The following is a 27,813-nucleotide window of genomic DNA, read 5'->3' as shown; positions in this document are numbered from 1 at the left end:
ACATCGAAATGTGGTACAGAATGTCTATGCTCCAGTATAGCCTATGCTCGATGGCTTCTTTACAATCCCCATAAGAAGTATTATGCCCCAATACTTCTGCATCTCTGCTGCAGTGACAGGGGTCAACCTGTAGGGTTGTGCATAAAATGAAGTGGGGTTTTGGGCATATGCTGTGCAGCGTAGAGATTGGTCTGGACTACAATTAAATTCAACAGCTCCTCATCAAAAAGAAAACTTTAAAAAGTCCACAGCTCTGAGCCCTGCCGTGTCAAATTTAATTCCAGGTTGGCCCAAAAAGTCGGGGACCTGAGAGGTATAATTATCTGGGGCTACCCATGTGGGGTCAGTGGAAGCCGCAGACACGTCAATCGCAGAAGTCCCAGGCACAGGAACCCTACGGCGCCTTCTCGGGGTCCTTCCAGGTCACTGGAAGAGGAGCATGAGGATGATGATCGGTAAAAGGGGACATCATCCCCACTAGCTGACTCGGTGTCAGAGGCCGGCATGTTGTATGTCACGATGCGCGTCTTCTGAGACACTGCACGCAAATAAATAAGAATGTGCACCAGAAAAAAACTAGAGAACGTACACGGACAATCCGCACAGATGGCACACACAAAAAATAGATAAGTGCACCCAACTACAGGTACACCTACGGCGCTCTGGAAAAAAATAATACCAGGCACCAAAAAAAAAACCTATGTGCAACGTGCAAAATTGCGCTACAGATGCACCTAGCTTGCACTAAGACAACCTAACTACCACTAAAGATACCGCTATTCACACGGCGCACTGAAAAGTGCGTCCAGTGCAGAACAACGCTAACACAGTGCACTGAAAAGTGCGCTTGGGTTCAGGAGGGACAGACAGGGAAAAAAGGAAGACAAGTGTGATCACGCATGGTGATCACACAGGGAACACACAGGACGCAGGAGGGAACAGATAGGGATCAATACAGATAAGATAGGAAAAATGTGTTTTGGTGCACACAGTAACGCTCTGCTCATCTCTCCAGCGGTACCAAACCAAAATGGTGCCTCTAGAGGAAGGAGCTAAAAACAAGTTTTTTAGCCCAAAAACGCTGCAATCGTAGCGATCAGCGGGCGGGACTGATCCGATTGGTTGGGTGACGTTGGCTGGAGGTTCTACTGCATCAGTCACCTGCATCCCATCGTGATGTCACCACATCACGTGACATGGTGGCACGAGATAGCCCTGGTGCACTTGCGCCATACTAGAACAGTGCTGAGCGCTAATCCCCGGGAGCCAGCACCGTATTAGCAAGGGGTTAATTACTTCATTTATTTGGTAATTTTGTATTTACTAACTTTTTGATGCAACAAAAAATTTCACAGTAAAAGAATGCATTTTGTGAGACAGAATTAATTCTGTGTGACAGAATACATTTTGTGAGTTTTGTATGACAAAATGCATTTTGTCTGACAAAATTAATTCTGTGTGACAGAATGCATTTTGTGAATTTTGTATGACAAAATGCATTTTGTGTGACAGAATGCATTTTGTGAGACAAAATTAATTCTGTGTGACAGAACACATTTTGTGAATTTTGTTTGACAAAATGCATTTTGTGAGACAGAATAAATTCTATGTGACAGAATGCATTTTGTGAGACAAAATTAATTCTGTGTTACAGAATACATTTTGTGAATATTGTAGGACAAAATGCATTTTGTGTGACAAAATTAATTCTGTGTGACTGAATGCATTTTGTGAATTTTGTATAACAAGATGCATTTTGTGAGACAGAATAAATTCTGTGTGACAGAATGCATTTTGTGAGACAAAATTAATTCTGTGTGACAGAATACATTTTGTGAGTTTTGTATGACAAAATGCATTTTGTCTGACAAAATTAATTCTGTGTGACAGAATGCATTTTGTGAATTTTGTATGACAAAATGCATTTTGTGTGACAGAATGCATTTTGTGAGACAAAATTAATTCTGTGTGACAGAATACATTTTGTGAATTTTGTTTGACAAAATGCATTTTGTGAGACAGAATAAATTCTATGTGACAGAATGCATTTTGTGAGACAAAATTAATTCTGTGTTACAGAATACATTTTGTGAATATTGTATGACAAAATGCATTTTGTGTGACAAAATTAATTCTGTGTGACTGAATGCATTTTGTGAATTTTGTATGACAAGATGCATTTTGTGAGACAGAATAAATTCTGTGTGACAGAATGCATTTTGTGAGACAAAATTAATTCTTTGTTACAGAATACATTTTGTGAGACAAAATGAATTCTGTATGACAAAATAATATTGTGTGTGCCACAAAATCGTATTTTGTGCGACAAAATGGCATTTTGTAGTCAAACAATTCTATTTTGTGACACAAAATACATTCTGTTCACACAAAATAAACTGCATCACAAAATTATTTTTGTGCATTCTGTGAAAGTCATTGATTTTGTGCACACAAAAATGATTTTTGTAATGACAAAAGGCAATTTGGGTCGATAAATATTACTTTTGTAACAGATTTTGTGATATCAACATTGAATTCTGTGTCCATAGTATGAAATCTGTCATCACAAAATTAATTTTGTGCCACTGAACACATTTTGTTGCACAGAATACATTCTGAACAAAGGGCGCCCCATATATTTAAGCAGTTGGAGTAAGAGGCCTTGCAATAGCCATTGTTACAACTTTGTTTCAGTTGCTACATGAGGACTAACCTCACTAGGTCTGTTTTGAATCCTTCCCATGAAGGAGCAAAATAACTAGATTAGGAAATCGTTATTTTTCCCTAGTTTGGCATATAGTGAGACTTCTATATTGTATTATGCCATAGGACTGTACTCTTTAATGTATTATTTTATTTTTATATGTCCACTATGATTTGTAAAGTGCCATACAGGCAGTCCCCTACTTAAGAACACCCGACTTACAGACGTCCCCATGTTACAAATGGCCCTCTGGATGTTGGTAATTTACTGTACTTTAGTCCAAGGCTACAATAATCAACTGTAGGAGTTATCAAAGCTGCCTGCAATTAAGATTTATTGTTAATCTTGGCTTTTAAGACAACCCAAAAGTTTTAAAATCCAATTGTCACTGAGACCAAAAAAATTTTGGCTGGCGTTACAATTATAAAATATACAGTTCCAACTTACATACAAATTTGACTTAAGAACAAAAGTGTAGAACCTACTGCCTGTATTAATAAAGATTATAAATATTATTATTTATATTATTATTGTGCAGGCCTCAGAGAGGAAAAAGATCTTTTTCTGACAAATATCTCCATCCAAGAATGAGGTAAGCAGTGAACACAGCCTTCAATATAAAAAATCTAAATTCTGGCTATAAACTTTAAGGTTACAGAGTACCTATGATAAGACTAATCCCTAACACAGCGAGCCACCAGCCTTAGGGTGCAATCCTTCCAAGTATCTATATTCTGGGCTACAATAAGAAAGTTCAGCACCGTCATGTGGTGTACCATCCAAGCCTTCAGGGAAATGTTAGTGGCCCCTGGCCCCCCACTGTGAACACAAATTATTAGAGTAGGAGTAAAAGAAGACTTGCCAGGGGTTGTCATTGATTATGGGGAACCAAGGCCCTGAGGTTCCCTGGCGCAATATCTATAACCCAGGTTAATAAGCACTCAGCAGGTTTACAATGCTCTGTAAAGGGCTCCCTGGGCAGCTTCTGGAGAGCTGCAGTTTCAGGATCCTTTTTTGCTGTAGTGATACTAATTGTTAAGTATGGAGTCAGAAGGGTTATTTTCTGCAAACCTAAAATAACTGTACATTTCCTCCTTCTATTTTCTGCAACACATTAAGCTGTATTAAACAGGCACTTCAATAGGTTAATTTAGGACCGAAACCAACATTGAGCTGTTGTTATTTCTCTCGATGACACAAAGTGAATATAGACAAGATGTGTACATGGAGCAAGATGTGCTAAGCAAGGCCCACAAAAAAATATAAAATCGAGCAAAAAATCTTTAGTCATTTAACCAAGTTAACTAAGGACTTTGCGCCGCACTTTTGTCGAACTTTGCACGTTCTTGTAGTCTAAAACCGCTTGCACAGGTATTTAACAATTGTCTGCGCCGCTATTGTGTTGCATGCGACCCTTTAGTGACGCAGCTGCCCTAGCCTCCATGCGACACAAATTAGAGGGGCGTGTAGGACGCAGGGTTTTTTCACTCATTTCTCGCTCTCCACCTTCAAAAATTCATAACTTATTCATTTTTATGTGTACAGAGCTGTGTGAGGGCTTATTTTGTGCGTAACTAATTTTACTTTCCCATGATGTTATTTATTATTCCATGCCATGTACTGGGAAGCAGGAAGAAAATTCCCCATGTGGAAAAATTAAAAAAAAAACGCATGGGCTCAGTTTTTACGACTTTCACTCTGCGCTCCAAATTGCGTTTCAATACATTTTCAAAAATTAAATAAATGTGTACAAAAAGAAAAAACATTTTTTGCCATCTTCTGACGCTAATAACATTTTCATACTTTGGTGTACGGAGATCGGGGAGGGTAGGGGAAATGAGCCGACATTTTCGTTACTACCATTTAGAGGACTGTGCGTCATTTTCATCACTTTAAATTACATTTTTTATGTCATGTAAAAAGTCGCATTTTGGAAATTTGGGTGCCATTTCCAGTTTTGGAGGTCACTGCCGGCAATAACCGCACATTTCTAATTTTTACAAATCACTGTGATCGTCATTTTAACAGATAATATTGCCAGTTCTCTGGCACCTTCAAGAGAAGATTCTATATGGAATTCGAGAATTTCTATATGAAAAACTGTTATTCTAGGCGCAAGTAATCCGAACTTATAGCCCTATAAAGTGTTATCCTCTCCAGCCTCTTACCCAACAGGCTGCAGGAAGGAGAAGAAGGAGGGTGCAGAGGTCAGCTTCTCACAGCTCACTGTAAGTGAATTTGATTTTATTCATGTTATTATCCCTCTCTTAACCAGAAAAATCTGATAGTACACTTGCTCTTTGTCATATATAGAGTGAGCTTTTTTATGTAATGGAGGGAGAGGATGAGCATTTGAACTTCTTCACCTAATGTGGCTACATATTTAACAACGTAATTCAGAACTTTTTCAAAAAGTTACGCGTAACTCGAAAAACACACACACCGGAGATATAACATTCCCTTTGTTGCTTATTTTGGTGAATATAAACATGTTTGCATTCCTCACATCTTTTTTCAGGAAAGTACATTTTCTTACAATAAGTAGTGCAAATTTGTACATATTTTAGTGAAAATGTTTCATTTTAATGTAACTTGCATTTTATCACAGCTGCAAAATTGCATGAAGGTGGTTGTATGTATTAATTAAAATGTTAATGTATACATGGTAGGTTGCACATTATCAAAAAAAGTTTTTGACAGGATATGAGCTTTTTATTGTGCTATTTTTAACATATTTGTGGATTTAAATCAAATATTGCATGGTACTTGTTTTATCATTTTTGGAAGTGTAAATTCTTGTTGACGTTGCATGTTGTGGTATTTATAAAACTGCTCACATTAAACCATTACTGCATGTATAGGGTTAAACTGCTGAAATCATGAATATCGCAATACCAGCTGTTCCTGTGTTGATCGCATAGGCTCTGAGTCTGTGTGATTGCTAAGATGTAAATGTACATCAGGATGCAGGAACAGACCACATTTTCTGACATACATGTACATCTTATTGCATTAAGGGGGTTAATGATTTGTGTTTTTCACAAATAAGTGTGTCAACTGTAAATCAAGACAAATGGAATTGTCAGGTTCTCTGATTTTAAAAAATTGGCCAATTTGGGCGGTCACATGGCCACTCGAATCTTCCACTATTTGTGTGTCTCTGGTACAGAGAACTGGCCGGGAGCCAGTAGACTTGAGTCTATGGCAGAGTGAGGGAATAAAATGTTCCTTGCAGTGCCATAGACTGCAGAATGCACTGGTGCTGGCGGCGCAGTGATGTCAAACACTGTGGTGCCTACACCAGTCATCTAACTCCTGAAAGACTGAATCTGACTCAAGAAGATCTCTGCGACTTATATATATATATACACTCACCGGCCACTTTATTAGGTACACCATGCTAGTAACGGGTTGGACCCCCTTTTGCCTTCGGAACTGCCTCAATTCTTCATGGCATAGATTCAACAAGGTGCTGGAAGCATTCCTCAGAGATTTTGGTCCATATTGACATGATGGCATCACACAGTTGCCGCAGATTTGTCGGCTGCACATCCATGATGCGAATCTCCCGTTCCACCACATCCCAAAGATGCTCTATTGGATTGAGATCTGGTGACTGTGGAGGCCATTTGAGTACAGTGAACTCATTGTCATGTTCAAGAAACCAGTCTGAGATGATTCCAGCTTTATGACATGGCGCATTATCCTGCTGAAAGTAGCCATCAGATGTTGGGTACATTGTGGCTGTGGCGTTGCAACGATGCTCAATTGGTACCAAGGGGCCCAAAGAGTGCCAAGAAAATATTTCCCACACCATGACACGCCAAATTCTGACCCTACCATCCGAATGGCGCAGCAGAAATCGAGACTCATTAGACCAGGCAACGTTTTTCCAATCTTCTACTGTCCAATTTCGATGAGCTTGTGCAAATTGTAGCCTCAGTTTCCTGTTCTTAGTTGAAAGGAGTGGCACCCGGTGTGGTCTTCTGCTGCTGTAGCCCATCTGCCTCAAAGTTCGACGTACTGTGCGTTCAGAGATGCTCTTCTGCCTACCTTGGTTGTAACAGGTGGCGATTTGAGTCATTGTTGCCTTTCTATCAGCTCGAACCAGTCTGCCCATTCTCCTCTGACCTCTGGCATCAACAAGGCATTTCCGCCCACAGAACTGCCGCTTACTGGATGTTTTTTCTTTTTCGGACCATTCTCTGTAAACCCTAGAGATGGTTGTGCGTGAAAATCCCAGTAGATCAGCAGTTTCTGAAATACTCAGACCAGCCCTTCTGGCACCAACAACCATGCCACGTTCAAAGGCACTCAGATCACCTTTCTTCCCCATACTGATGCTCGGTTTGAACTTTAGGAGATTGTCTTGACCATGTCTACATGCCTAAATGCACTGAGTTGCCGCCATGTGATTGGCTGATTAGAAATTAAGTGTTAATGAGCAGTTGGACAGGTGTACCTAATAAAGTGGCCGGTGAGTGTATATGCAGTACATATTACAGTATTTTGTTAAAACTCATAAGTAAAATCAGTTAATTTATTCATAATTGGGGCTCTATATATTTCCTCAATAAAGGCTGGAGCCATGGGTTCTTCTTGAGCTGTACAGCTGGAAGAATTTAATATATCATTTCCTTTCAAGCTTTTTCAAAGAACATTTATAGAAGCTTCTATCATGCTTTGTTTTTCTAACCTCAGCTTTTGTGAGGTTTTCAATTTTTGGAATCAGCAACTAATGAATCATTATCCCCTTGTTTCAAGGCCTGAGAGCTGCAGAATTTTATCATTTTTTACCCTGAAAATACAACATGCATGAAGTTCTGAATGAAACACCTGTTAGAGTTGTAATTTATTGCTCATGTACAGTTAAAATGAAGTTATCCTGCACATTTTTTTTATTGAAACTCCACTGTATGCTTTCCTAAATATTTGTAGCATCTGTTTCCTGCCTGGAGATACTTATAAGACAGCATCACCCTGCTGTGTAATAAGCACAGGAACAAGAGGGTCAAATATGTGCCCTGTGGGTTTTAGCCTTTGTTATATTTTTGTGTAGCTGTAAAGGAAGTACAGGTGCAATTACTTCCTGTTCTGGGACCATTCAAACATTAACCACTTAAATGCTGAGTATGAAAAAATGGAGGCACACATTCCTTTACTTGCTGTGCCATAGGTTGAGCAGTATACAAAGCATATAAAAAGTCACTGCATTGCTATCACAACAAAACACAACACAGTTTTTATCTTTCACATTTATGGGCAACAACTGTAGAGTTTATCAGGCACAGTCTTGTATTAAGTCCTAGTTCACATCTTTATGGGACATTTCATTTTTTACTCACTTATGAAGTCTAAACAATTGGCAAATCTTTAATAAATGAAGTGCAACAAATCACATTGGGGCAGATTTACTTACCAGTCCCTGCGCGATCCTCGAGGAACATTCCCTGCCGAGAATGCACTGCTGCCGCGATTCGTGTGTCCGATATCCTGCATCTGTCGCTTCCCCGATCAGGTCCGCCAGAGTTCTCCTTCTTCTTCCCGGTGTATGAAAGTGCTTGGCTTGTGACACAATTTAATTGATGAATCCTGCGGTTTGTCTCCGAATCCATCGGATCGTCCAACAGCCCACCCCCGATTAGTGTCGCATGAAAGCCAGCGCGATTCCGACACAATCCGATCGGGTGCGGCACAATCCCCTTTCAAATCGCTGTCCCGGACCCTTAGTAAATAAGCCCCATTGATTTTGATGGGGTCTGGCAGACTTGGCTGAATCTGTGACTGAGGTTGCTTATGGAATTTATGAAAAAATATGTGAACATATTCAAATTTTTATATGAGTACTTTAAGCAAAACACTTTATTTTATGCTGTCAAAATGGCCACAGCTTTATTTTAATCAAAGGACTAAAACAAGCAGTGGAAGGGTCAGGTGATGTGCAAGGGGTGGAATTCATCAATGCTGTGAGATACTTGTCATTAGGCTTCTTGAAAGTCTTGCTTCAAGTTTAGGGGGCTGCCTTACAATGTAGCCAAATGAGGCAATGTTTTTCTTATCCCATCCTGGAAAACATATTTGCATATTTCCCAGAATCCTCCACTAGAGCATCAGAGGCTGTAAGTCTCCACACGACTGCAAGGTGGCCTTACATGATACATATACCTGGATCTTCTGCTGAGCACCGCAGGCTGTGTAGACTGTAGTTTTGTGCCAAGTTCATTGTGCCTGCGTTTGTAGCTGTCCTGTAAGATGTTGCCATCTGTGGACTGTGCCGACCCTATGCAATTGCTCTAGGAGTGGACTTTATGTGAGCATGCAGCGTGCGGGGATCTGAAGCCGGAACAATGGAAGCAAGAAGAGAACCTGCATGTGGTTTCAGAAAGGTGAGTACAGAGTAAATTCTTTTTAATAGGCTTGGCATAATTGGCGCAGGCTATGTACCTGGCTATATACTGGGGCAGGGCTGCTGTATATATACTAATGGACATGGGCTGACTGGCTATATACTGGGGGCAGGGACTGCTGGATATAAACTAGTGGGCATGGGCTGCCTATGTAATGAGAGCAGGGGCTGGCTATATACTGGAGGCAGGGGATGCTAGATATATACTATTGGCATGGGCTGGCTCGCTATGTACTGGGGTATGGGCTGGCTTTATACTAGGGGGGCTTGAGCTGTCAGGCTATATAGTAAGGGACATTGGCTGGCTGGCTATATAATAGGGAGCATGGTCTGGCACTATATATACTGGGGAGCATGGGTTGGCAGGCTATATACTTAGGAGCATGGGCTGCCAGGCTGTGACCAATGTATTTTCCACCCTAGGCTTATACTAAAGTCAACAGGATTTCCCAGGTTTTTTTTTTAATTAGGGTCCTCGGTTTATACTCTGGTAGACTTGTACTCGAGTATATACAGTATATACATTTGTTTTTTAACTAAAGCCATAACATTTATGACCATAGTTAGAAAATCGCTGACCTTCAAGGAGCCATCCAACAGTGCTTGGGAAAGGAAAAAACCCCTGTGGTGGAAAACTTCAGTTCCTTGGGCTTAGTATGTTAATGACCAGCTCAACTCATCATACAGTAGTCATATAAAAATAAAAATACTGCAACAAATAGCATCCAATAATTCTTACATCATAACTAGAGATGAGCGAACACACTCGTCCGAGCTTGATGCTCGTTCGAGCATTAGCGTACTCGAAACTGCTCCGTGCTTGGACGAGTATTTCGCCAGCTCAAGAAAATGGCATCTCCCGCGGTTTTGATTTTTGGCGGCCTGAGACAGAGCCAATCACAAGCCAGGAGACTCTGCACTCCACCCAGCATGACGTGGTACCCTTACACGTCGATAGCAGTGGTTGGCTGGCCTGATCAGGTGACCCTGGAATAGACTAGCCCCTGCCCACGCTGCTCGGATCATTCTCTGTCTGGACGCCGTTAGGGAGAGAGCTGCTGCTGGTCAGGGAAAGCGTTAGGGTGTTCTATTAGAATAATGTTAGGCAGGAGTGATTATACAAAAACTCAACAGCCCTTCTTAGGGCTACAATAGCGTTATATATTTTATTTTTTGTTGATTTGCTTGTGGCTGGCCTTAAAGGCACTAGTAGTGCAGCAAGTACCATATTGTGAGGAATTTGCAGGGAGATTTGCGACCGTTGTGTTTAGCTCTTAGTGACACACATATCCGCCTCAAACACCGAAGTGGGACAATCTATTAGGGGTTTGATTTGAATTAGGCACAGTCTGCTGATTTATTTTTTTTTACGTTTATTTTTTTTATAACTCAAAGTCATCAGGCACAGCACAAAATCCAGTTGTGTGCTGTCAGTGTAGGTTAGAAACTAGCCATAGCAATAGGATAGCATCGTTTTGTTTAAAAAAAACAAAAAAAACACAAAAAAAAAAATAAAAAAAATTTACAGTTTACACTTTAATTTTGAAAATGTTTAACCCGAGGGCTAGGGGTAGAGGACGAGGGCGTGGACGTGGGCATCCAACCCCTGCAGGGGTCAGAGGCCGTGGTCCTGGGTGGGGTGAGACACCACCTGCTGATGAGGGAGCAGGGGAACGCCGCAGAGCTACACTCCCTAGGTTCATGTCTCAAGTTACTGGGACTAGTGGTAGAGCACTGCTGAGGCCAGAACAGTGCGAACAGGTGATGTTGTGGATTGCGGACAATGCTTCTAGCCATTTGTCCACCAGTCAGTCTTCCACGCAGTTCATGGGTGATGATGATATTATTGACGTAGTGGAAGAAGTGTGTAAAGAGGTGTCGGACGATGAGGAGACACGGTTGTCAGACAGTGGTGAAGTTGTTGTCAGGGCAGGAAGTCCGAGGGGGGAGCAGACTGAGGGATCGGAAGATGGTGAGGTGACAGACCCAAGCTGGGTTGATAGGCCGGGTGAACACAGTGCTTCTGAGACGGAGGCGAGTCCTATACCAGAACAGGTTGGAAGAGGCAGTGGTGGGCCAGACGGAGAGGCAGGGCCAGAGCTGGTGCATCAGCGCCAAATGTTTCACGTAGTCAAGCTCCCGTGGCGAGGGCTAGATTTTCAGAAGTCTGGAGGTTCTTTAAAGAAACACCGGATGACCGATGGACTGTGGTGTGCAACCTGTGCCAAACCAGGATCAGCAGGGGTTCCACCACTACTAGCTTAACCACCACCAGTATGCGCAGGGATATGAATGCTAAACACCCCACTCAATGGCACCAAGCCGTTCACCTCCAGCCAGGCACACCACTGCTGCTTCCCCTGTGTCATCTGCTAGTCAGCCCCCTGCCCAGGACCCCGGCCCAAACACCTCCCGTGCGAAAACCCCATCTTCGCCTCCACGATCCTCCACAGCATCCACCAGCGTTCAGCTCTCCATACCCCAGACGCTGGAGCGCAAAAGGAAGTATATAGTGCAACCCACCCACACGCCCTAGCCCTCAACATCCACATCTCCAAACTGCTTAGCCTGGAGATGCTGCCCTATAGGCTGGTAGAAACCGAGGCCTTTCGAAACCTCATGGCGGTGGCCGCCCCTCGGTATTCGGTCCCCAGCCACCACTACTTTTCCCGATGTGCCGTCCCAGCCCTGCACAAGCACGTGTCAGACAACATCATCCGTGCCCTGACCAACGCCGTTTCTGACAAGATCCACCTGACCACGGACACGTGTACGAGTGCTGCTGGGCAGGGCCACTATATATCGCTGACGGCACATTGGGTTAACTTGGTGGAGGCTGGGACCGAGTCTCACCCTGGGGCTGGTCATATACTGCCGAAGCCGAGGATTGCGGGGGCCTACCTCGGTGCAGGTCTCTCAGGCCTACTATGCCTCCTCCTCCAACCCCTCCTCCACCTCCTCCTCTGAATTACCATCCGTGGGCATGGAGCCATCAGTCGGTAGCTCTAGGCACAGCAGCAGTGCCGTCACTAAGCGACAGCAGGCGGTGCTCAAACTGCTGAGCCTAGGCGATAAAAGGCACACCGCCCAAGAGGTATTACAGGGCATCATGGCACAGACTGATCTGTGGCTGGCACCGCTGAACCTGAAGCCAGGCATGGTTGTCTGTGACAATGGCCGTAACCTGGTGGTGGCTCTGCAACTCGGCAGACTGACACATGTGCCATGCCTGGCCCATGTGTTAAATCTCATAGTTCAGCGGTTCCTCACGACATACCCCAATCTGTCTGATTTGCTCACTAAGGTGCGCCGCATCTGTGCGCATTTCAGGAGGTCCAGCACAGATGCTGCCACTCTCAGGGCAGCGCAGCGCCGCCTCCAACTGCCTGCTCACCGACTGTTGTGCGACGTGCCCACGAGGTGGAATTCAACATTAACAATGTTATCCAGAGTTTACCAGCAGCGCAGAGCAACTGCCAGATGACAACTTCCACCAGAACTGGTAGTCAGGTCAGTCAGCTTCCTCAAGTCTACAATGAGGAGTGGACGTGGATGTCATATATCGGTCAGGTGCTGAGTAACTTTGAGGAGTCAACACAGATGGTCAGTGGCGATGCCGCCATCATCAGCCTCACCATCCCGCTGCTTGGCCTGTTGAAAAACTCTCTGGTCAGCATGAAGTCGGAAGCTTTGCGCTCGTTACAAGAAATGGGGGCAGAAGATTCCCTTGTTGATAGCCAAAGCACCCTCAGGTCTGTTTCTCAGCGCAGGAGGTGGAGGAGGATGAGGAGGAAGAGAAGGAGAATGTTGGCGAGACAGAAGAGGGGACCATTGTTCAGTCCTTCACTGTTCAGCGTGTATGGGCAGAAGAAGAGGAGTTGGAGGAGGAGGAAATAGAGAGTCAGGCCAGTGAGGGGAGTGAATTCTTGCGCGTTGGTACTCTGGCGCATATGGCAGATTTCATGCTAGGCTGCCTATCCCGTGACCCTCGCGTTCAAAGAATTTATTCCAGCACCGATTACTGGGTATTCACTCTCCTGGACCCAAGGTACAAGCAAAATCTTTCCACTCTCATCCCTGGAGAGGAAAGGAGTGTGAGAATGCATGAATACCAGCAGGCCCTGGTGCACAAGCTGAAACAGTATTTCCCTTCTGACAGCGCTAGCGGCAGAGGGCGTACTTCTGCGGGATAAGTAGCGAGGGAGAGTAGGCGAGCAGGCAGCTTGTCCAGCACTGGCAGGGGTACGCTTTACAAGGCCTTTGCCAGTTTTATGTCACCCCAGCAAGACACTGTCACCTGTCCCCAGTCTCGGCAGAGTAGGGCTGATCTTTACTGAAAGATGGTGAGGGAGTACGTAGCTGACCATACCATCATCCTAAATGATCACACAGCTCCCTACAACTACTAGGTTTCAAAGCTGGACATGTGGCACGAACTGGTGCTGTACGCCTTGGAGGTTCTTGCCTGCCCTGCCGCTACCGTGTTGTCTGAGCGGGTTTTCAGTGCAGCTGGTGGCATCATCACCGATAAGTGTACACGCCTGTCGACTGACAGCGCTGACAGGCTGACGCTTATCACGATGAATAAAGCCTGGATTTCTCAGGATTTCCGTTCTCCACCAGGTGAAGGAAGCTCAACCTGAATAATGTATGCACTCCTCATTTTCCTCCTTCTCCTCCTCTTTGTACACTAAAGCAGAGGAAACTGGCTATTTTTTACCAGGCCCAACTGGCTCTAGCTATAGTACTCTATGTATTTAATTTTTCTGGAGGGACACCTACCCGGTCCTCTGTTTTAAACAATTTTTGGGAGTGCCACATACAGACACTCAATCTATTTAATTTTTCTGGAGGACCACCTACCTGCTCCTCTGGTTTGAAAACTCTTTTGGACTGCCACATACAGGCACTATCCAAATTAAATTGTCTCCATAGCAGCCTCCACATGTTGTCTTTTTAGCTGCCTTCACACGTTGTCCATATAGCTGCCTCCATACATCGTCCACTTATCAAACGATCTGTGTCAGGCAGAATTTTGGGCTGTTTTCATGGCTTCCACATCAAACTTGTTAACTTTGTCGCCACCCTGCTGTGTTAACCACAAAATATTCTGGCAAACTTTTATCATTTACCGAAATTATTTCAGCGCTTCTTGCGCATCTGTTTACATTCCCCTCCCCCGCCATAACCCAAACTTATAAGAACACTACTACACTTGATCTTATACAAAAGGTTCTTAGAAGTGCTGTTTGGGGAGTAGCCAAGAGACAGGGGCATGGATAGGCGAAAGCTCGCCTGGCAGCGGACCGCCAGCTCCATCCCAAGATCCAACTAACATAGTTTTAACTGCAGCACCTTTAATCTACTACTACTTCACTGCCTCCATACATCGTCCCCTTATCAAACGAGCTGTGTCAGGCAGAATTTTCAGGTGTTTCACCAGATACATAGTGGAACTCGGCCCACCTGTCGCCGCCATGCTGGAGACCTGAAGTTGCAATCATAGCAGCACAATATGGATGCCCCATACTGTCGCTCTTAATCATGGAACCATTTCCAAAAAAACAATTAAAAATAGAACCACTATGCTATTCCATTATTCCTAGGTGAAATATTCAAACGACCCCGCCTGCTTTGAAAATTATAATTTTTTCAAAGTAAACGCTTCTGGCCCCCAGGCCCATTTTGGGTGGGGAGGAGCCGAGAGAAAGGGGCTTGGACAGGCGAAAGCTCGTCTGGCAGCGGACCGCCAGCTCCATCCCAAGATCCAACTAACATAGTTTTAACTGCAGCACCTTTAATCTACTACTACTTCACTGCCTCCATACATCGTCCCCTTATCAAACAAGCTGTGTCAGGCAGAATTTTCAGGTGTTTCACCAGATACATAGTGGAACTAGGCCCATCTGTCGCCACCATGCTGGAGACCTGAAGTTACAATGATAGCAGCGCAATATGGATGCCCCATACTGTCGCTCTTAATCATGGAAGTCATCTCCATGGCTGCCTCCACATGTCGTCCCCTTATCAAACAAGCTGTGTCAGGCTCATTTTTCGGGTGTTTCACCAGATACGTTATGGAACTTGGTCACTATGTCGCCACCATGCTGTGTTATCGACTAAATATACCGTCAACCTTTTGTTGACATAGGAAATAATTTCAGCGCTTCTTGCTCACCTCCTTTGGTTCCTCTCTGCCACCCATTGGTTTGAAGCCTGAGTCCATTTAGTGTATGTCGCCATGACACTCTCTAGCCTGCCGTTGCTGCCGCTGCCTCTGCATGCCGTCCCCTATAGTGTCAGGGTCAATTATTGGATGTTTTAGATGCTATCTAGCCTCATTCGGTCACTCTGTCATGGCCATGCTGTTGCCCATAATTTTGGGATAATGGTACGATTAAGCAGCCTCAGAGGCATCCATGCATGCTGCCCCTGCTGTTTCCTGTCCATTTCCGTGGTGTTTCCATCCTTTTCTGAGGTTCCCAGGTGTTTGGCCAAGCTTCCCTGTGCAGAGCCTTGGTCCCCTGGAAAAATGCTCAAGTCTCCCATTGACTTCAATGGGGCTCATTATTCGAGACGAGCACTCGAGCATCGGGAAAAGTTCGTCTCGAATAACGATCACCCGAGCATTTTAGTGCTCGCTCATCTCTAATCATAACACATGTAGTTGTTAAATAACCAGGTGTAGAGTGTAGATCTAACAAGGCTGATGGGAGGGACATGTTTCCTTCATTTGTTCTGATGAAAGAAAAAGGAAGAAGGAGACATGACCAGAAGGGACATCTACTCCGGAGCCCCACCCTTCTCACAGTATTAGACAATACAGGGTCTTTCCTATAAATTTGCTTAAACTAACACATAGAAATGCAAGTTTTATAGGTCCCTATTTCCCAAAGTCATGCCTTCCTTTGCTTTTGATTCCAGGGGTGTTTTTACACTATGGCCGTTAGTACTCTAGCGTTACTCAATTTATCATTGAACTGTAACATTTTTGTGCATAGTATCTTTATGGTGTGAGATCGCAGTGTGCATTATTTACATCACTGAGTTTAGTACTTTGTCTTTTGTCAAGGCTATGAAATATGAAACTGCAAATCTATTGGATCATTCGTTGACCATTTGAGCTTAGAGATGGAACATAAGGGCTTGAGTAGATCTCCTAATTTCAATCCACACTGGTTAACAATAATTGCTAAGGATGAACAGGCTAAACTGGAGATGTAAAGTTTTTGGGAAAATAATATTGATTCTTCTCAAATAGAGTTTATATGGGACGCATTAAAAGTACATATGCAAGCATGATGGCAGAAGGAAACATTTTGGTAGGAAGGCCTTTTTGAACAACTTAAGAGAGTAATGCACTAAGTACAGAAAGCGTACATATGGTCTCCTACAGACAGAACGTTGGATTTTTTGAAAGCCGTGAAAAGAGATTATGATGTCATATGACAGCAGCAGGGGAGTCCTAGGGGGTCATTTATCTTATCTCTGTTTGTTTTTGCCTGTTTTTTTCCGCCTGCTACTCTTACTTATCAATCTTAATTTTTCCTTGTGTTAAATAGGTTTTTTTTCAGATCTCTTTTTTGTTACAAATGTCGTTAAAATGTCGCACAAATGTCTCAAGTCACTTCTTTCCATTTTCTAAGTTTTCCTTAAGTATAGTTTCATCTGGAGTTTTTTGCGCCAAAAACGTCACAAATTTTGAACAATTTGAAATGATAAATGTCATTTGAGACATTTAGCACATCTAGAATAGAAGATAAATGTGTCTTACTGACAAAGAACAAATGTTCGGTGGACATTTCAAAATGTCCCCCAAAAGGCGAAAAATTGCAACAAGGCCAAAAAAATCTCTAAAAAGACAGAAAATAAAGTAATAAAAATAAAAACTCAACACAGTTAAATACATGTAGGGTGAATTGAATATCTCTTCCATATTCCATTGTGTCGACAAGAGGGATATATTGGACCCCCATTAACACTGGAAGAGCTTACTCTAGCTTTCAAAACTTTTTCGTGTTTGGGTTTGGACGGCCTTCCGTTTGAAATATATAGGAAATTGGGTGATATTTTGTTGCCCATGTTGTGGTACCTTACCTTGTTGTCAGTAAAAGTGAATAAAATACAAAAACCTCCACATATTTGGTATCACTGCGTCCATAACAATCTGTTTAATAAAACAGATTGTTACTGAGCTGGTTGGCGAACGCCCTAAAAAAAAAAAGGGTACTAATTATGAATGAGTACCCTTTAAAAAATGCTCTAAAATGTGATTTTAAAAAGTTACGTGCTGAAAAATAAGACCACTAAAAAGAACAATGCTTCTCATAAAAAATAAGGCCATAACCAGATTTGTAAGCCAAAAAATTAAAAAGTTATGCATTTGAAAAGATGGTGATGCTAAAATTAACAACATTTTCTCCAAATTATTTTTTATTGAGTAAAATTGGAAAAACAAAATCTATATAAATGAGGTATTTTCGTAATTGTGGCGACCCATAGAATAAAAATAATATATTTTTATGGTATGGTGAACGGCCCAAAACAAAATCTTCTAAAAAATTGATGGTTTGCATTTCCTCCACCAACAAAAAGTTAATAAAATCTCACCATTTAGCTATAGATGCCCCAAAATTATGTACCAGAAAAGTGTATCTTATGTGGCATTATAAAAAAAAATAAGCCCTTATAGGTCCACATTAGAGATGATCAAGCACTAAAATGCTCGAGTGCTCGTCTCGAATAACGAACCCCATTGAAGTCAATGAGAGACTCGAGCATTTTTCAAGGGGACCAAGGGTCTGCACAGGGAAGCTTGGCCAAACACCTGGAAACCTCAGAAAATGATGGAAACACCACGGAAATGGACAGGAAACAGCAGGGGCAGCATGCATGGATGCCCAAAATTATGGGCAACAGCATGGCGATGACTTAGTGACCAAATGAGGCTAGATAGCATCTAAAACATCTAATAATTGACCCTGACACTATAGAAGACGGCATGCAGAGGCAGCGGCAGCAGCGGCAGGCTAGAGAGTGGCATGGCAACATACCCCAAATGGACTCAGGCTTCAAACCAATGGGTGGCAGAGAGGACCTAAAGGAGGTGAGCAAGAAGCGCTGAAATGATTTCCTATGTGAACAAAAGGTTGACGGTATATTTAGTCGATAACACAGCATGGTGGCGACATAATGACCAAGTTCCATAACGTTTCTGGTGAAGCACCCGAAAAATGAGCCTGACACAGCTCATTTGATAAGGGGACGACATGTGGAGGCAGCCATGGAGACGACTTCCATGATTAAGAGTGACAGTATGGGGCATTTTTCAAAGCAGACGGGGTCGTTTGAATATGTCATCTATAAATAATGGAATAGCATAGCGGTTCTATTTTTAATTGTTTTTTCGGAAATGGTTCCATGATTAAGAGCGACAGTATGGGGCATCCATATTGCGCTGCTAAGATTGCAACTTCAGGTCTCCAGCATGGCGGCGACAGATAGGCCGATTTCCATTATGTGTCTGGTGAAACACCCGCAAATTCTGCCTGACACAGCTCGTTTGATAAGGGGATGATGTGCTGTATATCCTCTCGCGCTCCAGCGTCTTGGGTATAGACAGTTGAAAGTTGCGCATGGAGACATTGGTGGACGCTGTGGAGGATCGTGGAGGCGAAATGGACAGGAAACAGCAGGGGCAGTATGCATGGATGCCTCTGAGGCTGCCTAATCTTGGGATGGAGCTGGCGGTCCGCTGCCAGGCGAGCTTTCGTCTGTCCAAGCCCCTGTCTCTCGGCTCCTCCCCACCCAAAATGGGTGTGGGGGCCAGAAGCGTTTACTTTGAAAAATTTATAATTTTCAAAGCAGACGGGGGCTACAAACAGCACTTCTAAGAACCTTTTGTATAAGATCAAGTGTAGTACTGTTCTTATAAGTAATTGGCTTGGTTATGGCGGGTGAGGGGAATGTAAACAGATGCGCAAGAAGTGCTGAAATAATATCGGTAAATGATAAAAGTTTGCCAGTATATTTTGTGGATAACACAGCAGGGCGGCGACAAAGTTAACAAGTTTGATGTGGAAGCCATGAAAACAACCCAAAATTCTGCCTGACATATCTCGTTTGCTAAGGGGACGATGTATGGAGGCAGTAAGCTAGTAGTAGATTAAAGGTGCTGCAGTTAAAACTAAGTTAGTTGGATCTTGGGATGGAGCCGGCGGTCCGCTGCCAGGCGAGCTTTCGCCTATCCAAGCCCCTGTCTCTCGGCTCCTCCCCACCCAAAATGGGTCTGGGGGCCAGAAGCATTTACTTTGAAAAAATTATAATTTTCAAAGCAGGCGGGGGCTACAAACAGCACTTCTAAGAACATTTTGTATAAGATCAAGTGTAGTACTGTTCTTATAAGTAATTGGCTTAGTTATGGCGGGTGAGGGGAATGTAAACATGCGCAAGAAGCGCTGAAATAATATCGATAAATGATAAAAGTTTGCTAGTATATTTAGTGGATAACACAGCAAGGTGGCGACAAAATTAACAAGTTTGATGTGGAAGCCATGAAAACAACCCAAAATTCTGCCTGACACAGCTCATTTGCTAAGGGGACGATGTATGGAGGCAGCTATATGGACGACTTTGGGAGGCAGCTATGGAGATGATGTGTGGAGGTAGCAATGGAGACAATGTGTGGAGGCAGCTATAAAGACAACATGTGGAGGCTGCTATGGATAGTGCCTGTATGTGGCAGTCCAAAAAAGTTTTCAAACCAGAGGAGTAGGTAGGTGGTCCTCCAGAAAAATTAAATACATAGAGTACCTTTATGTGTCACTCCCAAAAATCGTTTAAAACAGAGGACCGGGTAGGTGGCCCTCCAGAAAAATTAAATACATAGAGTACTATAAATAGAGCCAGTTGGCCCTGGCAAAAAATAGCCAGTTTCCTCTGCTTTATTGTACAAAGAGGAGGAGAAGGAGGAAAATGAGGAGGAGGAGTGCATACATTATTCAAGTTGAGCTTCTTTCACCTGGTGGAGAATGGAAATCCTTAGAAATCCAGGCTTTATTCATCTTGATAAGCGTCAGCCTGTCAGCGCTGTCAGTCGACAGGCGTGTACGCTTATCGGTGATGATGCTACCAGCTGCACTGAAAACCCGCTCAGACAACTCGCAAGCGGCAGGCCAACCAAGAACCTCTAAGGCGTACAGCGCCAGTTCGTGCCACATGTCCAGCTTTGAAACCCAGTAGTTGAAGGGAGCAGTGTGATCATTTAGGACGATGGTATGGTCAGCTACGTACTCCCATACCATCTTTCTGTAAAGATCAGCCCTACTCTGCCGAGACTGGGGACAGGTGACAGTGTCTTCCTCCTCATCCTCCTCTACCTCCTCCGATATGCGCTGAGAAACAGACCTGAGGGTACTTTGGCTATCAACAAGGGAATCTTCTTCCCCCATCTCTTGTGACGAGCGCAAAGCTTCTGACTTTATGCTGACCAGAGAATTTTTCAACAGGCCAAGCAGTGGGATGGTGAGGCTGATGGTGGCGGCATCACCACTGACCATCTGTGTTGACTCCTCAAAGTTACTCAGCACCTGACAGATATCAGACATCCACGTCCACTCCTCATTGTAGACTTGAGGAAGCTGACTGACCTGACTACCAGTTCTGGTGGAAGTTGACATCTGGCAGTCTACAATCGCTCTGCGCTGCTGGTAAACTCTGGATAACATGGTTAATGTTGAATTCCACCTCGTGGGCACGTCGCACAACAGTCGGTGAGCGGGCACTTGGCGGCGGCGCTGCGCTGCCCTGAGAGTGGCAGCATCTGTGCTGGTATGTCTTGAGGAACCGCTGAACTATGAGATTTAACACATGGGCCAGGCATGGCACATGTGTCAGTCTGCCGAGTTGCATAACCACCACCAGGTTACGCCCGTTGTCACACACAACCATGCCTGGCTTCAGGTTCAGCAGTGCCAGCCACAGATCAGTCTGCGCCGTAATGCCCTGTAATAGCTCTTGGGCGGTGTGCCTTTTATCGCCTAGGCTCAGCAGTTTGAGCACTGCCTGCCGTCGCTTCGCGATAGCACTGCTGCTGTGCCTAGAGCTACCGACTGATGGCGCCATGCCCACGGATGGTAATTCGGAGGAGGAGGTGGAGGAGGGGTGTGAGGAGGCATAGTAGGCCTGAGAGACCTGGACCGAGGTAGGCCCCGCAATCCTCGGAGTTGGCAATATAAGACCAGCCCCAGGGTGAGACTCGGTCCCAGCCTCCACCAAGTTAACCCAATGTGCCGTCAGCGATATATAGTGGCCCTGCCCAGCAGCACTCGTCCACGTGTCCATGGTCAGGTGGACCTTGTCAGAAACGGCGTTGGTCAGGGCATGGATGATGTTGTCTGACACGTGCTGGTTCAGGGCTGGGACGGCACGTCGGGAAAAGTAGTGGCGACTGGGGACCGAATACCAAGGGGCAGCCGCCATGAGGTTGCGAAAGGGCTCGGTCTCTACCAGCCTATAGGGCAGCATCTCCAGGCTAAGTAGTTTGGAGATGTGGATGTTGAGGGCTTGGGTGTGTGGGTGGGTTGCACTGTACTTCCTCTTGCGCTCCAGCGTCTGGGGTATGGAGAGCTGAACGCTGCGCATGGAGACATTGGTGGATTCTGTGGAGGATTGTGGAGGCGAAGGTGTGGTTTTCGCACGGGAGGTGTTTGGACCGGGGTCCTGGGCAGGGGGCTGACTAGCAGAGCCAGCAGATGACATAGGGGAAGCAGCAGTGGTGTGCCCGGCCGGAGGTGAACGGCCTTGGTTCCATTGAGTGGGGTGTTTAGCATTCATATGCCTGCGCATACTGGGGGTGGTTAAGCTGGTAGTGGTGGAACCCCTGCTGATCCTGGTGTGGCACAGGTTGCACACCACAGTCCGTCGGTCATCCGGTGTTTCTTTAAAGAATCTCCAGACTTCCGAAAATATAGCCCTCGCCACGGGAGCTTCACTACGTGAAACATTTGGCACTGATGCACCAGCTCTGGCCCTGCCTCTCCGTCTGGCCCCACCACTGCCTCTTCCAACCTGTTCCCATCAAGGACTCGCCTCCATCTCAGAAGCACTGTGTTCACCCGGCCTATCAACCCAGCTTGGGTCTGACAACAACTTCACCACTGTCTGACAACCGTGTCTCCTCATCGTCCGACACCTCTTTACACACTTCTTCCACTACGTCAACAATGTCATCATCACCCATAGACAGCAACCGGTGGAAAACCCGGGCATCTGGGAAGGGTCCAGAAAATAGTTCCTCAGAGTACGCCGGTTCAAATGGCAAATTTTCCTGGGAGGGGGCAGACTGGGGGGAAGGAGGCTGATGTGGAGGAGTGCTGATTTCGGTGACATGGGTGGACTGCGTGGAAGACTGACTGGTAGACAAACGGCTAGAAGCATTGTCCGCAATCCACGACATCACCTGTTCGCACTGTTCTGGCCTCAACAGTGCTCTTCCACGAGTCCCAGTAACTTGAGACATGAACCTTGGGAGTGTAGCTCTGCGGCGTTCCCCTGCTCCCTCATCAGCAGGTGGTGTCTCACCCCACCCAGGACCACGGCCTCTGACCCCTGCAGTAGTTGGACGCCCACACCCTCGTCCTCTACCCCTAGCCCTCGGGTTCAACATTTACAAAATTAAAGTGTAAACTGTAAATTTTTTTGTTTTTTCGTGTTTTTTGTTTTTTTAACAAAACAATGCTATCCTATCGCTAAGGCTAGTTTCTAACCTACACTGACAGCAAACAACAGGATTTTGTGCTGTGCCTGATGACTTTTAGTTTTGAAAAAAAAAACAAAAGAAAAAGCAGACTGTGCCTAATTCAATCAAACCCCTAATAAATTGTCCCACTTAGGTGTTTGAGATGGATATGTGTGTCACTAAGAGCTAAACAGAACGTCATGCTGGGTGGAGTGCAGAGTCTCCTGGCTTGTGATTGGCTCTGGCCAAAAATCAAAACGGCGGGAGATGCCATTTTCTCGAGCTGGCGAAGTATTCGTCCGAGCAACGAGCAGTTACGAGTACGCCAATGCTCGAACGAGCATCAAGCTCAGACGAGTGTGTTCGCTCATCTCTAGTCCACATTAAAAAAAGAAAAAAATTATAGCCTGTACAATTTGACAATACAGATTTGCTATGAATGGCGCTTCTTCCATTGACTGCCTGGCCGTTTACCCATCCAGCAGTTTACCACCACATAAGAGGCATCGGTGTACTCGAGAGAAATTGGGTATTTGTGGAGTTTTTTCTTCATCCATTGCGAATGTTTCATTTTCCACCCAAAATGAATGTATAAAACACCTATAGGATATACAAACTTCTTAAAAGTGCTTTTTCATTCGTTAAGGGATGTAGTTTCCATAATGGGGTAATTTATGAGTCTTGCTATTATTTAGGCCTCTCACAGTCAATTGAAAGCTGAGCAGGTCCTTATAATATAGGTTTCGGCGATTTCCCAAAAAATGGCACCTAACGTTCTAGTAAAATACATGGAAAAACAACAGCAGACATTTGGGAAATGTAACTTATGATTTAATTTGGGTGCAATGACTTTCTGCTTCAAAAGTAGAAAATTTAGAACTTTGGAAAAAAAGAATTTTCAATTTTTTTCACAAATTTCAGTTTTTTAATAACTAAACACAAAATATATCATCCAAATTTGTAAACTAATTTGAAGTACAATATGTCATGAGTAGAGATGAGCGAACATACTCGTCCGAGCTTGATGCTCGTTCGAGCATTAGCGTACTCGAAACTGCTCGTTGCTCGGGCGAATACTTCGCCCGTTCGAGAAAATGGCAGCTCCCGCCGTTTTGCTTTTTGGCGGCCAGAAACAGAGCCAATCACAAGCCAGGAGACTCTGCACTCCACCCAGCATGACGTGGTACCCTTACACGTCGATAGCAGTGGTTGGCTGGCCAGATCAGGTGACCCTGGAATAGACTAGCCCCTGCCTGCGCTGCTCGGATCATTCTGTGTCTGGATGCCGCTAGGGAGAGAGCTGCTGCTGGTCAGGGAAAGCGTTAGGCTGTTCAATTAGAATAGTGTTAGGCAGGAGTGATTCTAAAAGAACCCAACAGCTCTTCTTAGGGCTACAATAACGTTATACTTTTTTTTTTTTTTATTTGCAGCTAGTACCATATTGTGAGGAATTTGCAGGGGGACTTGCTACCGTTGTGTTTAGCTCTTAGTGACACACATATCCACCTCAAACACCAAAGTGGGAAAATTTATTAGGGGTTTGATTTCAATTAGGCACAGTCTGCCATTTACTTTTTATTTTACGTTTATTTTTTCATAACTCAGCGTCATCTCATCTGGCATAGCAGTGTGCTTTCATACTTGGCTAGAAAATAGCCATAGGAGAATCCAAACGGCTTACTTACGCCTACAATAGCGTTATATATTTTATTTCTGGTTGATCTGCTGGTGGCTGTCCTTGCTGCAGTGCATCTACTACCAAATTGTGAGGAATTTGTAGTGAGACTTGCGACCTTTGTGTTTAGCGCTTAGTGACGCACATATCCATCGCAAAGACCGAAGTGGGAAAATTTATTAGGGGTTTGATTTCAATTAAGCACAGTCTGCCAGTTTCTTTTTATTTTACGTTTATTTTTTTAATAACTCAGCGTCATCTCATCTGGCATAGCAGTGTGCTTTCATACTTGGCTAGAAAATAGCCATAGGAGAATCCAAACGGCTTACTTACGCCTACAATAGCGTTATATATTATATTTCTGGTTGATCTGCCGGTGGCTGTCCTTGCTGTAGTGCATCTACTACCATATTGTGAGGAATTTGTAGTGAGACTTGCGACCGCTGTGTTTAGCGCTTAGTGACGCACATATCCATCGCAAAGACCGAAGTGGGAAAATTTATTAGGGCTTGGATTTCAATTAGGCACAGTCTGCCATTTCCTTTTTATTTTACGTTTATTTTTTCATAACTCAGCGTCATCTCATCTGGCATAGCAGTGTGCTTTCATACTTGGCTAGAAAATAGCCAAAGGAGAATCCAAACGGCTTACTTACGCCTACAATAGCGTTATATATATTTTATTTCTGGTTGATCTGCTGGTGGCTGTCCTTGCTGCAGTGCATCTACTACCAAATTGTGAGGAATTTGTAGTGAGACTTGCGAGCTTTGTGTTTAGCGCTTAGTGATGCACATATCCATCGCAAAGACCGAAGTGGGAAAATTTATTAGGGATTTGATTTCAATTAGGCACAGTCTGCCAGTTCCTTTTTATTTTACGTTTATTTTTTTAATAACTCAGCGTCATCTCATCTGGCATAGCAGTGTGCTTTCATACTTGGCTAGAAAATAGCCATAGGAGAATCCAAACGGCTTACTTACGCCTACAATAGCGTTATATATATTTTATTTCTGGTTGATCTGCTGGTGGCTGTCCTTGCTGCAGTGCATCTACTACCATATTGTGAGGAATTTGTAGTGAGACTTGCGACCGTTGTGTTTAGCGCTTAGTGACGCACATATCCATCGCAAAGACCGAAGTGGGAAAATTTATTAGGGGTTGGATTTCAATTAGGCACAGTCTGCCATTTCCTTTTTATTTTATGTTTATTTTTTCATAACTCAGCGTCATCTCATCTGGCATAGCAGTGTGCTTTCATACTTGGCTAGAAAATAGCCAAAGGAGAATCCAAACGGCTTACTTACGCCTACAATAGCATTATATATATTTTATTTCTGGTTGATTTGCTGGTGGCTGTCCTTGCTGCAGTGCATCTACTACCATATTGTGACGAATTTGTAGTGAGACTTGCGACCGTTGTGTTTAGCGCTTAGTGACGCACATATCCATCGCAAAGACCGAAGTGGGAAAATTTATTAGGGGTTGGATTTCAATTAGGCACAGTCTGCCATTTCCTTTTTATTTTACGTTTATTTTTTCATAACTCAGCGTCATCTCATCTGGCATAGCAGTGTGCTTTCATACTTGGCTAGAAAATAGCCATAGCAATAGGATAGCATCGTTTGGTTTTAAAAACTAAAAAACACACAAAAAAAAAAAAAAAAAACACAAAAAAAAGTTTAAAAAAAAGTTATAACTTTCATTTTCAAAATGTTTAACCCGAGGGCTAGGGGTAGAGGACGAGGGCGGGGACGTGGGCGTCTAACTACTGCAGGGGTCAGAGGCCGTGGTCCTGGGCGGGGTGAGACACCACCTGCTGATGAGGGAGCAGGGGAACGCCGCAGAGCTACACTCCCTAGGTTCATGTCTGAAGTTACTGGGACTCGTGGTAGAGCACTGTTGAGGCCAGAACAGTGCGAACAGGTGATGTCGTGGATTGCCGACAATGCTTCGAGCAATTTGTCCACCAGTCAGTCTTCCACGCAGTCCACCCATGTCACCGAAATCGGCACTCCTCCAGCTCCTGCACCTCAGCCTCCTCCCCCCCAGTCTGCCCCCTCCCAGGAAAATTTGGCATTTGAACCGGCATATTCTGAGGAACTGTTTTCTCGACCCTTCCCACAGTCACAAACCACTTGTCCGGTTGCTGCTGAGCAATTTTCCGATGCCCAGGTTTTCCACCAGTCGCAGTCTGTGGGTGATGATGACCTTCTTGACGTAGTGGAAGAAGTGTGTAAAGAGGTGTCCGACGATGAGGAGACACGGTTGTCAGACAGTGGTGAAGTTGTTGTCAGGGCAGGAAGTCCGAGGGGGGAGCAGACTGAGGGATCGGAGGATGATGAGGTGACAGACCCAAGCTGGGTTGAGAGGCCGGGTGAACACAGTGCTTCTGAGACGGAGGAGAGTCCTCGACCAGAACAGGTTGGAAGAGGCAGTGGTGGGGCCAGACGGAGAGGCAGGGCCAGAGCAGGTGCATCAGCGCCAAATGTTGCCCGTAGTCAAGCTCCCGTGGCGAGGGCTAGATTTTCAGAAGTCTGGAGGTTCTTTAAAGAAACACCAGATGACCGACGGACTGTGGTGTGCAACCTGTGCCAAACCAGGATCAGCAGGGGTTCCACCACTACTAGCTTAACTACCACCAGTATGCGCAGGCATATGAATGCTAAACACCCCACTCAGTGGCACCAAGCCCGTTCACCTCCGGCCGTGCACACCACTGCTCCTTCCCCTGTGTCAGCTGATAGTCAGCCCCCTGCCCAGGACCCTGGCACAAAAACCCCATCGTCGCCTCCACGATCCTCCACAGCATCCACCAGCGTTCAGCTCTCCATACCCCAGACGCTGGAGCGGAAACGGAAATATAGTGCAACCCACCCGCATGCCCAAGCCCTTAATGTCCACATCTCCAGATTGCTTAGCCTGGAGATGCTGCCCTATAGGCTAGTAGAGACCGAGGCCTTTCGCAACCTCATGGCGGCGGCCGCCCCTCGGTATTCGGTCCCCAGCCGCCACTACTTTTCCCGATGTGCTGTCCCAGCCCTGCACCAGCACGTGTCAGACAACATCATCCGTGCCCTGACCAACGCCGTTTCTGACAAGGTCCACCTGACCACGGACATGTGGGCGAGTGCTGCCGGGCAGGGCCACTATATATCGCTGACGGCACATTGGGTTAACTTGGTGGAGGCTGGGACCGAGTCTGACCCTGCGGCTGGTCATATACTGCCGACGCCGAGGATTGCGGGGCCTACCTCGGTCCAGGTCTTTCAGGCATACTTTGCCTCCACCTC

Source organism: Engystomops pustulosus, chromosome 6 (assembly GCF_040894005.1).
Source record: "Engystomops pustulosus chromosome 6, aEngPut4.maternal, whole genome shotgun sequence".
Taxonomy (NCBI): Eukaryota; Metazoa; Chordata; class Amphibia; order Anura; family Leptodactylidae; genus Engystomops; species Engystomops pustulosus.
This window is presented reverse-complemented; position numbering follows the sequence as displayed.